This window comes from Pelmatolapia mariae, linkage group LG20, assembly GCF_036321145.2.
Source record: "Pelmatolapia mariae isolate MD_Pm_ZW linkage group LG20, Pm_UMD_F_2, whole genome shotgun sequence".
Lineage (NCBI taxonomy): Eukaryota > Metazoa > Chordata > Actinopteri > Cichliformes > Cichlidae > Pelmatolapia > Pelmatolapia mariae.
This window is the reverse complement of record NC_086244.1, coordinates 34,585,135-34,596,657: the sequence shown is the minus strand read 5'-3', so window position 1 is coordinate 34,596,657 and position 11,523 is coordinate 34,585,135. Positions and strand designations below refer to the sequence as shown.

General features: G+C 43.0%; 1 long non-coding RNA gene across 3 annotated transcripts; it reads left to right on the top strand.

The window, feature by feature from the left end:
* The first annotated feature begins 346 nt into the window (after positions 1–346).
* Positions 347–3,636, top strand: LOC134618181 (uncharacterized). Of its 3 annotated transcripts, XR_010573373.1 has the most exons (6): positions 347–473; positions 737–799; positions 2,477–2,602; positions 2,709–2,827; positions 2,994–3,091; positions 3,531–3,636. It is a non-coding gene; the product is annotated as an uncharacterized LOC134618181 (long non-coding RNA). The 3 variants fall into 3 exon arrangements; XR_010573372.1 differs by lacking the exons at positions 347–473; positions 737–799 and adding an exon at positions 832–1,086; XR_010091859.2 differs by lacking the exons at positions 347–473; positions 737–799; positions 2,477–2,602 and adding an exon at positions 832–1,086.
* The last annotated feature ends 7,887 nt before the right edge of the window (positions 3,637–11,523 follow it).

Genomic DNA, 11,523 nt, shown 5'->3' with positions numbered 1-11,523 from the left:
ACCTGCGCAAGCCGGAAGAATCGGGACATATTTGGTATATTTAAGTTCTATAAACATGCTCCTACGCAGGGGCGATTTTAGCCCATTTCTGGGGGTGCTTCAGCTCCCCCAAAATGAATCAAAGCACCCCCAAAGATTTCTTACTTCTTTTTTTTTTTTTTTTGACAATATTTGCTGTTTGTGTGACACACTACTAAAAATATAAAAAGCATACAGTACTTGGTTGAGACGGAACATTTGAACAACAAAAGTATAGAGAACCCCTCCCCCCTCCCAAAATGGTTTGTTCCAGCTCGCCCCCACTCTGGCTCTAGGGTCGTTGCTGCCACAGCGATGGTAGCTGAGACGCAGCGGAGCGGAGGTGGATTGGCTGGATTAAAACAGGACATATTAGCAGCATTTAACCTTCAGTTACTCTTTATGTAGTTAGGTAGGAGTCGTGTTTCTTTTTAGCTGAAAAACCTTACACCCAGGTAACCTGCAGTGCTGAAAACGTGTTTTCCAATGATGTTTGCTACCCTACAATCCGTCCTACTCTGTAGTAAATTCTGCGACATTTGACCGTCCTGTTGCTCCCACTGAAATGTATACAGCCTATTTAAAATCTAAAACTTAAAATTGTCCGTAGCCTGCCGTTGTTACCACTGTCCTGTTTGAAATGGATACTAACTAGCTAACTGACTGAATGCCCATTAACCTTATAACTCCTGTTGTGTGTGTGTGTGTTTGTGTACAGAGAGACAGCCAGGTTCATAATGGATATAAGGAAGGCTTTTTCAAAAACAGGAGCCACATTCAGGTAAAAGTGTAAGAACAAATGATCCATCAATAAAGGATAATGTTGGATCAGTGTTTCAATATTTTATATCTTTTATTAGATGTTCATGTGGTTTGGTTATTTGCCTTTTGGTTGAAAGTACACTGAGAGAGGACTTTTCGTTAGTGATCTTAATAATTTTTTTTTTCACATGAATGTAATTTTTTCATCTAATTGAATACAATCTATTTGTGTATGATTGTCAGTCCAAAGAGGGAGAGAGGAAAGAGGGGAACGTGAGGAGAAAGTACAAGGTCAGGAAGAACCAGGTAAGAAAACAGACAGGGAACAGTGACAGGCAAAAGAGAAACTATGAAACTGACGAAGAGAAAAAACCTGATTTTACTCATACAGTCTGGAAGTTGTGTCCTCCCTATATTAAAGCTGCTATCTGCAAAACAAACTGGGTTGAAACATTTTTGACCCTCTTTAACAACATTCCAACATAACATTATCATTGATTGGGGAGATTAAAATGAATGATATATTTTTATGTGGTTCAGCCACAACTCTACTAAAACCTCAGCCAGTAATAGGTAGGCCAACTTTTGGACTGTCCAGTTGTGTGTATGACTGCCGCATACAGACCCCCTTATCAGTGTTTCTCAAACTTTTTACAGTGCACACCACCTGAGAAAAATGTCAAGCTCTCCCAAGTACCACTATGAAAGCATGAAACTCATAAATCTTACAACACAAAATTAGTATTATTAAATTAGTATCTGCAGTAAAGATTTTTTCATACATTGTATACATTCTACCACAGGCAAAGTTGCCTCCATTTTTATAGTACTTGTTGACCACCTCCACCTCCTCTCTCTCTATCTGAACTGTCAGTGGACCTGGTCTGGACCTCCCGAAGTCCACAACCAGTTCCTTGGTCTTTGAAGTGTTGAGTTGCAGGTGGTTTGTGTGACTCCATGTAACAAAGTTTCTCACAAGACTCCTGTACTCCTCTTCCTGGTCATCCTAGATGAGGGGTAGGCAACTCCAGGCCTCGAGTGCCGGTGTCCTGGAGGTTTTAGATGTGTCCATGATCCATCACAGCTGATTTAAAGGGCTAAATGGCTCCTCAGCATTTCTTGAAGTTCTCCAGAGGCCTGGTAATGAACTAATCATTTGATTCAGGTGTGTTAACCCAGGGTGTGATCTAAAACCTGCAGGACACTGGCACTCGAGGCCTGGAGTTGCCTACCCCTGTCCTAGATACACCCCATGATGACTGTGTCGTCCACAAACATCTGAGATTCAGAGTTGTAGCAGACATCAGAGGTGTACAGGGTGGAGAGAAGAGGGGACAGCACAGTTCCCTGTGGTGCTCCTGTGCTGCTGACCACAGTGTCAGACGTGACGTCCTTCAGCTTGACGTACTGTGGTCTGTCAGTGAGGTAGTTGGTTTTTAATAGTATTCATTTATTTCTCCTCTGACTTTGGCCTGGGTCTTGCGGTTCCAGTGAAAGGAAATCTTAACGCTTCAGGTTACCAAGACGTTTTGGACCAGTCTGTGCTTAAAACACTGTGAGAACAGTTTAGGGAGGGTGTTTTTCCCTTCCAACACGACTGTGACCTAATGCACAAACATGGTCCATAAAGACATGATTGAATGTGTCTGGCATAGAAGCAGAGTGGCTTGCTTTGAGCCCTGATCTTAACTCCTAGATCACCATTGTGATGAACCAGAATGAACCCCTCAGTTTCTTGCACCGTCACAATGAGGCTTTTTCCACCGAGCCTCTGAAAAACACTGGCAAAGGAGCTCCTCTGGGCTTTTACCACGTCCAGAATGTGAGTGCACACACACACATCTGCACCTACACACACACTAACTGTGCTTCAACGATTTTATTCTAACTCAGTTTGTCAAACCCTTTATTTTTATCTGTTGGAGCAGATTTCTGTCGAAGTTACAGAGTCTTTTATTGAGAACATCAAGAGCAAGCCCGTCGTGTTTGAAGTGTTCAGCCACTACCAGCAGCACCCGCTGCACCTCCATGGCCAGGACGTGAACAGGTTGGTGGGGGTCAAACAGCAGATCCAGTCATGCAGTGATAATTCATATTTAATGCAGCAGATTTTGTTAGAAATGTGTAAACGATTGTATTCTAATCACATTGGCTAATTTTATATGCATATATAAATAAAAGGTATTTTTATTAAGTCAACATTCCTCCAACAGCATCCAGGAAATACTATCCTATTCCCATCCGTTGCTTAGAAACTGTCCTGAGGAGACAGCTTCAGGATCAATGACATGTCATTCACACCAATGAAGACGTGAGTAGAGCAGTTTTCAAGTGTAATAACATTCCTTTCGATCATATTGAGTATAGACGAATGCAACTGTGAGCTTTAGCGATTAGCCCGTTTCAACAGGACCGTGATCCTGATGTGTGAGACAGCAAGGTGCTGCCACTGGTGTTGTAATCTGTGATTTAGTTCCTCCTAATATTTCAGTTTGCTTCCAGTATCTATCCTCTGTGATTACTGGCTCTATAGACAGATTTAATAGAAGTGTGTGAGCTTCTATTGTGTGAGCTACTGGCTCAGTATAAAGGGTCAGTAGTGTTTTCACGTCACCTATCCATCCTCCATTCAGTCACCCAAAGCATGTAGTAAATACTCCTCACTTTTATTCATCTTCTCTTCAATTCAGAAAATTTTCAGCTTGATAACATTGAGCTTCTGTGTGTGTGTGTGTGTGTGTGTGTGTCAGTTCCAGCCACCAAGTTGAACACCATCACCAAATCCAACCTGGGTCAGTGTGTCAGCAAGTACGACCTGCTGGTCTGGTTTGAGATCAGCGAGTTGGAGCCCACTGGAGAGTGAGTATCCACCTGGAGTGTTATATTCACGCACAAGCTTTAAAGGAACCATAAAAATGATCTCCATGAAGAATATTATAAGTTGGGATGCTGTGTCTCCTCCTCCCTCCATGCACAGGTGCATTCCAGCCATCGTGGATCACAGTGGAGGCCTGCCCTGCCATGGTACCTACCTGCTGCACCAGGTACAGGATTGGTGCACATGTTGTTTTCTTATTAAAATGGCCTGTATTTGTATAGCACTTTACTAGTCCCTAAGGACCCCAAAGCGCTTTACACATCCAGTTCACATTCACGCACTGGTGATGGCAAGCTACAGCCCCCCTGGGGTGCACTGACAGAGGCGAGGCTGCCGGACACTGGCGCCACCGGGCCCTCTGACCACAACCAGTAGTCAGACAAGGGTGAAGTGTCTTGCCCAAGGATACAACTACCGAGACTGTCCGGGCCGGGGCTCGAACCGGTTTACAAGGCGAACTCCCAACTCTTGAGCCACGATCGCCCGCTTACTCACACAGTGGTAACTGCTTCCTTTGTACACAGTTTAATATCTTCTTTTAAAGCGTAATGTTGCTCTAGCTGTGCTCACTGTGATCCTGAGCTCCTGTTATGTTTGCTGCAGGATCAAGGGTGACCCTCATCCACGAGAAGGGCAGCGAGATATTTTCAGTCTGGAAAGATGAATCTGTCGGGCTTTAGGCTGCTTCTCACTTTAAGCAGTTCATGCTGTAGCTGTAGCTGATGGACCAAAAAATTGCATTTCATATTTTAGACATTCAGCTGCTGACTCTGAAGCCAACAGGGCTCTTGAGTGTGGATGATTGTGTTGGTACTGGATGCTGTGATCAAACAGCTGTTCTGATCTGTCTTCATTCATGCCTGTCGATATTAAGCCTCCTAAGCTCCAAAAAAGCAATATTTGGAGGCAACACCCTTTTTACTACTTTTCTGTATTTGTTTGTGATTGTGTGACACTGAACCACAGTGCTATGTATATCCTCTGTAACACTCAGACGTTTCCAGATCAATGTTTTCCCCCTCAGCTGTTTCTCACTATAGAGTCTTACCTCAGGAACAATGAGGCCAATGAGGCACCAGCAGAGCATATCTGGCTCTCAGTCTGTGGCTGATAGTGCCCCCTGCTGTTAATAACAGGAACAGTGTAACCTTGTATAGAGCTCATAGTGATGGTCTTAAGATTGCTGCTGCAAGGCAGTCATTTGTATCCATGTGTGCTGTATATATTCTGAGCATATGCAGTTATGTGAGCTCTCAGGTTTTATGTTTTAGGACATAATTAAAAATAAATCAGGTCCTTAGTAGGTCTTAATATGAGGTAAATGCAACCTCAGATGAACAACACATAACACGTTATACCACGTCATTATTTATTTAACAAACACTGAGCCGAAATTCAGATGTTTAAAAAAACTAAGTACATCCAAGACTATTTCCATAATTAGTTAAGAGGGTCAGTATTAGCCAAGTGCTAATCAAATGCACTAGATCAGCGGTCCCCAACCCCCGGGCCTCGGACCGGTACCGGTCCGTGAGTCGTTTGGTACCGGGCCGCAAGAGTTGAGGCTCAGGTGTGAAATGTATGGTTTTCAGGGTTTTTATCAGTTTTCAGCGTTATTTTGTTATCGTTTTTATCGTTAACTCGGTTTTCCTGGGTCTTTTCACGTGTGTTATGAATAAATCGTGATGATTATTTGGGCTTTTTTTGCTGCCAAAGAACCTGCAAAGTGTCTAGGTCACTGAGTGAGCCATGAAGTACTCTAGAGTCAAATGAGATCATCGTTGGGTCAGTGACTCCAGAGCGCAGCAGCAAAGCAACAACAGAGTGATGCTGCAGTGGCTCAAAGTTGAGACTTCAACATGATTGAACGTTAAGAAAGCTGTGAATGAATAAATATCTGCAAACTTCAATGAACCGAGGAAACATTGTAAAGACAAATGGGCCACAAATCCGTCCACACTGCTGTGAAACACTAATAAAAAACGATTACCTCAAGTTTTTGCTGCTAAAGTTGGTTCCATCAGCTGCTGAATCACAGGTACTCACAGGTCACATGTACTTGGTTATAGTCATTTGTGCATTTTGGGTTGTTTTAAATAAATAATGATGTGTTGTAATAATCTAGATCCAGAACCTTAGACTGCTTTTTCACGTGTCTGTAAATGAATTTCTCTCTTATCATTGTCCCGATTGGTGTCGGCTGACACTTGACACTCTGTGGCTCCTGATTTATCTGTTGTCAAGGTCTCACCTCAGTGCGATTCCTCACGTTTTGTCATGATTCAAGGATGAATGTGAACACCGCTTCAGTCACTGTGTTCACTTCCTGATATGTCAGAACTCTGCTCACGTCACTCCCTTTTTTTGACAACATGACACACTGCTGTAAACAGAGAGATGTTAGCACCAAGTAGGACTTCATAAAAAATAATGCTGTCAAGCTAACTTTCCCTCTTTCTTTCTTTTTCAGCACTTTCTATCGCTTTGAGGCAGTGTGGGACAGCTCCCTGCACAACTCCCTCCTGCTCAACCGCGTAACTCCCTATGGAGAGAAGATCTACATGACCTTATCTGCGTATCTGGAGGTCAGCCGCTGCTCCGCCGTGTTCTACCTGTTTGTACGTGTTTTTAAGTCTGGTGGATCGTGAGAAGGAGCTGGCCACCAAGGTGAGAAAAACGTCGGAGGCAGGATAGACGTACAACTCTCCCAGCAGATCTAAGCTGGCGAGGCGGCCTGACCAAGAACTGAGCGGGCGGAGCGGTACGCGGGAAAACCACCGCTTCCATCCTTTCTGAAAAGCCATTGAAAATACAGAAAATACCAAGTGTTAAAACTAATTAATCATTGTGATTCTTGATGGTTTTCTCTTGTAAGTAGACTTGTGGCTTAAGTCTCTTTTCATGCGACTCAAAGGTTTAAGTTGCACAGAACTTTTGCCTCCCCGCTTCCCTCCAGCAACCCCGCTGCCAGCTCAGCTTTCCTCCTCTCTATTCCCTCCCGTCAGCTTTTTGTGTTTTCGTTTCGATGACAATGTTTGGGCCTAATTTTGTTCCGCTTGGTTGTCATTCCCAAACTCCCCTAACTAAGTAGCATGTTGTAGTAGTCTACTTGTGTGTCCACGACTCTTTAGAAACTTTCCGTTTGCCAATCATCTGTACAAAAAATGTCTCTGTCAGTGTTAATTGTCTCCTGAAATGAGTTTCATTCTATTTGAGGTTTTTTTTGTGTTTGTTTTTTTATTAAATTAAGATGCTTGCATGATACCTGCAGCAGTCCTCAGGAGAAAACCAGGTTTGCTCAGTGTCAATGGAAAATTGTACTGGTAGTCAGTATAAGCTTTTAATGATATAAGTTTGCATATGATAGAATACTGTATGTTGACCTTTTGATGACTTAGACTGTTGTCAACTACAAGACTGTTTTATAAATTCTTTTTTACAGCTGAACAAGCTGTTATTATTTCACTCCTGCCAGGAAGAGGAGAGCTGGACACTCTTATCTGACGCTCCCTAACAAGAAAAGGGGCCGCGTCTTTCTGTATCCCACAACACACACATATACATCTGAACCACCCTTATCTTCACTCCCTACGCACTAACATTCCTCTGCCTATGAATGGACGTATTCACTGTTGTATTGCTTTGTATATAAATAAAGACCAGGGCGGTAACAGAGCGCGCATCGCAGGGCCCCCACTCTGGTGTGAGCGTTCTGTGATCGCCCTTGTATACAAGTAAATGCTGCAGCGTCTGTGTGTTTCTACCCTTAGACTCTTAGCTGAAGAAGTGTCTTTAGAATAAATCTCTTGACACTCAGTTTAAAACAAAAAACAAAAATTAACCAAATCAGCCAGCTTACATTTGAAACCATGAAGGAAAAATCTACAGATATCTCCAAGTGACGTGTTATTTACGCTCTGCTACCTAAACTATAGCTGCTAATAGATTTATAGGGTATTTTTCTTCTCGCAGTGAATTTGCATCAGGCTGAACCGTCTCTGAAACAAAAACTCAAAGTGGGAATGAACTTTGACAGGAGGGCCACGACCGATTTCCACTGTCGTCCACGTCATACTTAGATCCTCCTCAATCTGTGTACATACGCCGCCTCTAAGCCCCCGATAGTGCCAGTGTCAGTTAGTGAGTCAGTAAAATACTCATGCATTTGTGTTAACATTAAAACTGCAGACTAACTAGAGACAAACAAGCGAGGATCGCTTCATATCTCAGCAGTTTAAAAAAACAAACAATGACCGATTGTTCCTGCAGGAGTAGATTCGGGTCCCTTTTTGCTTTTTCATCCCAAGGAATAAAAACAGGCTTACAAGGAGATGAGGAGGAGGAGGACTAGGAGGATGAAAACAAACTAAGGAGAGAACTTGATTTGTACATCGGGTGTGTTCTGGGATCAGTGTGTTAGTTAACCCTCATTTAACACATCCCTCTCTGCTCCTCTAGTTTGCTCTATCTCACTGAGAATCAGAAGCCTTGACATTTACTGCTATTAACTTTACACTCTTGTTGTAAAGACGCAAAGAAAACACAGTGAAAAGGTTAGAAGGACGTAAGGAAAAAAGAATGAAGGTGCAATGTTTCTTTAGTTTTTTTGCTTTGACGGCAGTGGTTAGCCAGCAAAGCTGCTTTTAAATGGCCCGCAGGACAGATTACGATGTAGTCCCATGACTCCCCTCGCTGTCACACCAGCGTCGGCTGAAATCTCTGAAGTGAAGTACTCGTGTTCAGCATCACCACAGGGAGCCATGTGTTTATTTTTCTAGTCTTATTCTTGAATCAAAACCTCATCTAACTCTCATTGTGTTCATATTTTTTTTATTTTAACATTGTTATTTTTTTCTTATGCTTTTAATTATTCCACAATGAAGGTTTCTATGAAATGTAACAGAGGGCATTTATTTCTTAATTTAACCTTATTTTGCACATTAACACATGTCTATAGCAAGGACAGAGACACAGCCACATACAGTCAGGTCCATAAATATTGGGACATCGACACAATTCTAACATTTTTGGCTCCATACACCACCACAATGGATCCCAAATGAAACGAACAAGACGTGCTTTAACTGCAGACTGTCAGCTTTTATTTGAGGGTATTTACATCCAAATCAGGTGAACGGTGTAGGAATTACAGCAGTTTGCAAATGTGCCTCCCACTTCTCAAGGGACCAAAAGTAATGGGACAATTGGCTTCTCAGCTGTTCCATGGCCAGGTGTGTGTTATTCCCTCATTACCCCAATTACAATGAACAAATAAAAGGTCCAGAGTTCATTTCAAGTGTGCTGTTTGCTTTTTGAACCTGTTGCTGTCAACTGCCAGGATGCGATCCAAAGAGCTGTCACTATCAGTGAAGCAAGCCATCATTAGGCTGAAAAAACAAAACAAACCCATCAGAGAGATAGCAAAAACATCAGGCATGGCCAAAACAACTGTTTGGAACATTCTCAAAAAGAAGGAACGCACCGGTGAGCTCAGCAACACCAAAAGACCCGGAAGACCACGGAAAACAACTGTGGTGGATGACCGAAGAATCCTTTCCCTGGTGAAGAAAACACCCTTCACAACAGTTGGCCAGATCAAGAACACTCTCCAGGAGGTAGGTGTATGTGTGTCAAAGTCAACAATCAAGAGAAGACTCCACCAGTGTGAATACAGAGGGTTCACCACAAGATGTAAACCTTTGGTGAGCCCCAAAAACAGGAAGGTCAGATTAGAGTTTGCCAAACAACATCTAAAAAAGCCGTCACAGTTCTGGAACAACATCCTATGGACAGACGAGACCAACATCAACTTGTACCAGAGTGATGGGAAGAGAAGAGTATGGAGAAGGAAAGGAACTGCTCATGATCCTAAGTATACCACCTCATCAGTGAAGCATTGTGGTGGAAGTGTCATGGTGTGGGCATGTATGGCTGACAGTGGAACTGGTTCTCTTGTATTTATTGATGATGTGACTGCTGACAAAAGCAGCACGATGAATTCTGAAGTGTTTCGGGCAATATTTTCTGCTCATATTGAGACAAATGCTTCAAAACTCATTGGACGGCGCTTCACAGTGCAGGTGGACAACAACCCAAAGCATACTGCAAAAGCAACCAAAGAGTTTTTGAAGGGAAAGAAGTGGACCGTTTTGCAATGGCCAAGTCAATCACCTGACCTGAATCCGATTGAGCATGCATTTCACTTGCTGAAGACAAAACTGAAGGGAAACTGTTCCAAGAACAAGCAGGAACTGAAGACTGTTGCAGTAGAGGCCTGGCAGAGCATCACCAGGGATGAAAGCCGGCGTCTGGTGATGTCTATGTGTTCCCGACTTCACGCTGTGATTGACTGCAAAGGATTTGCAACCAAGTATTAAAAAATGAATGTTTGATTTATGGTTCTTATTCTGTCCCATTACTTTTAGTCCCTTGAGAAGTGGGAGGCACATTTGCAAACTGTTGTAATTCCTACACCGTTCACCTGATTTGGATGTAAATACCCTCAAATAAAAGCTGACAGTCTGCAGTTAAAGCACGTCTTGTTCGTTTCATTTGGAATCCATTGTGGTGGTGTATGGAGCCAAAAATGTTAGAATTGTGTCGATGTCCCAATATTTATGGACCTGACTGTATGTTGAGTCCAGGATTGTATCTGAGCATCAGGAACAAATGATAAGGGCTCATATCGGGAGTTCACTGGATAGCTGTTTCTCAAAGGGTTTAATAGAAGGAAAGAAGTTAAAGGGACTACATATTCAAAGGTCTTATTTCTGATATTACCCCAGGAAAATATTTGCTCTGTGTGCCGTGCTGCAGCTGCTACATTCGGCTCCGGATTCACTTTTTGGCACCTACGCCTCTCGAGATGTGTTAATGCAGAAAGGTACTGAAAAACTCTGGTCAACCAACCAGCAGTCTGCCTGCTGTGTCGTATGAAATGCATGGAAGGAGAGGAACCAACTGTCTGTTACATATAGATAAAAAATAAAGCTCTGACGTGACCTCGGGTCAGCCAGCCTGACGGTCAGAGAAACTTTTCAACTTTTCAACTCTAATAATTGCTAAGAGTATATTTCTTATCATCTATTGGTCATCTGACCTGATAAACTTCAGTAAACATTATAACACAGAAGTGATTGTCTGATCAGAAACTGTTTATTCCACCAGGTGGACAGCAGTAATAAAACAAACCAGATACTAAGAAAAAAAAGTATACAATGAAATATTCTCAATATGCTAAAATTCCCACAGAGACTGGATAAGATTATTCTAAAACTGGTAAAAATACAATTCTTTTCATTCACAAAAATCCCACCCAGTCCCACAACCCAGGACAAATATTCCTCGTGTGTTCTTGAGCTGGACAGAAATTCCTCTTGCTGAGCGAGGTCCACGCCAGCCTCGTGCCAGGCAGACGAGGAGCCTCCTGTCCCAGTCTCGTCCGTCCACTGGGCCCATCACATCCCAGCCCAGTTAACATTCTGCATTGGAGTCCGTCGCTCGATACCACCGTGGCTCCCCTCACGTCATCACCTGTAAGTAAAAACAAATAGGAGCCAGAACCATCATCCCGGAAGCTGCCCTGGCTTATAGCCATGGCGACCGTCTCCCAACACGGCTGTACCCAGTGAACAACAGTGAGACACTACTCACAGATGCAGGCAAACAGTCACTCACTGATCCTGTAAGAGCAGGAATTTAACTGCAAACCCTCACAGTCCCCGTCAGTATCATTCATTCTGCTCTGCAGCAATGGTCACACTGGCTGGTTTAAGTACGTTTGCCCCATAGAAATCCACTGATGTTCAGTGAGTCCCTTTGATACATGTTTAGACCTTCATAATTTTCAGGGTGCATGAGTGTTA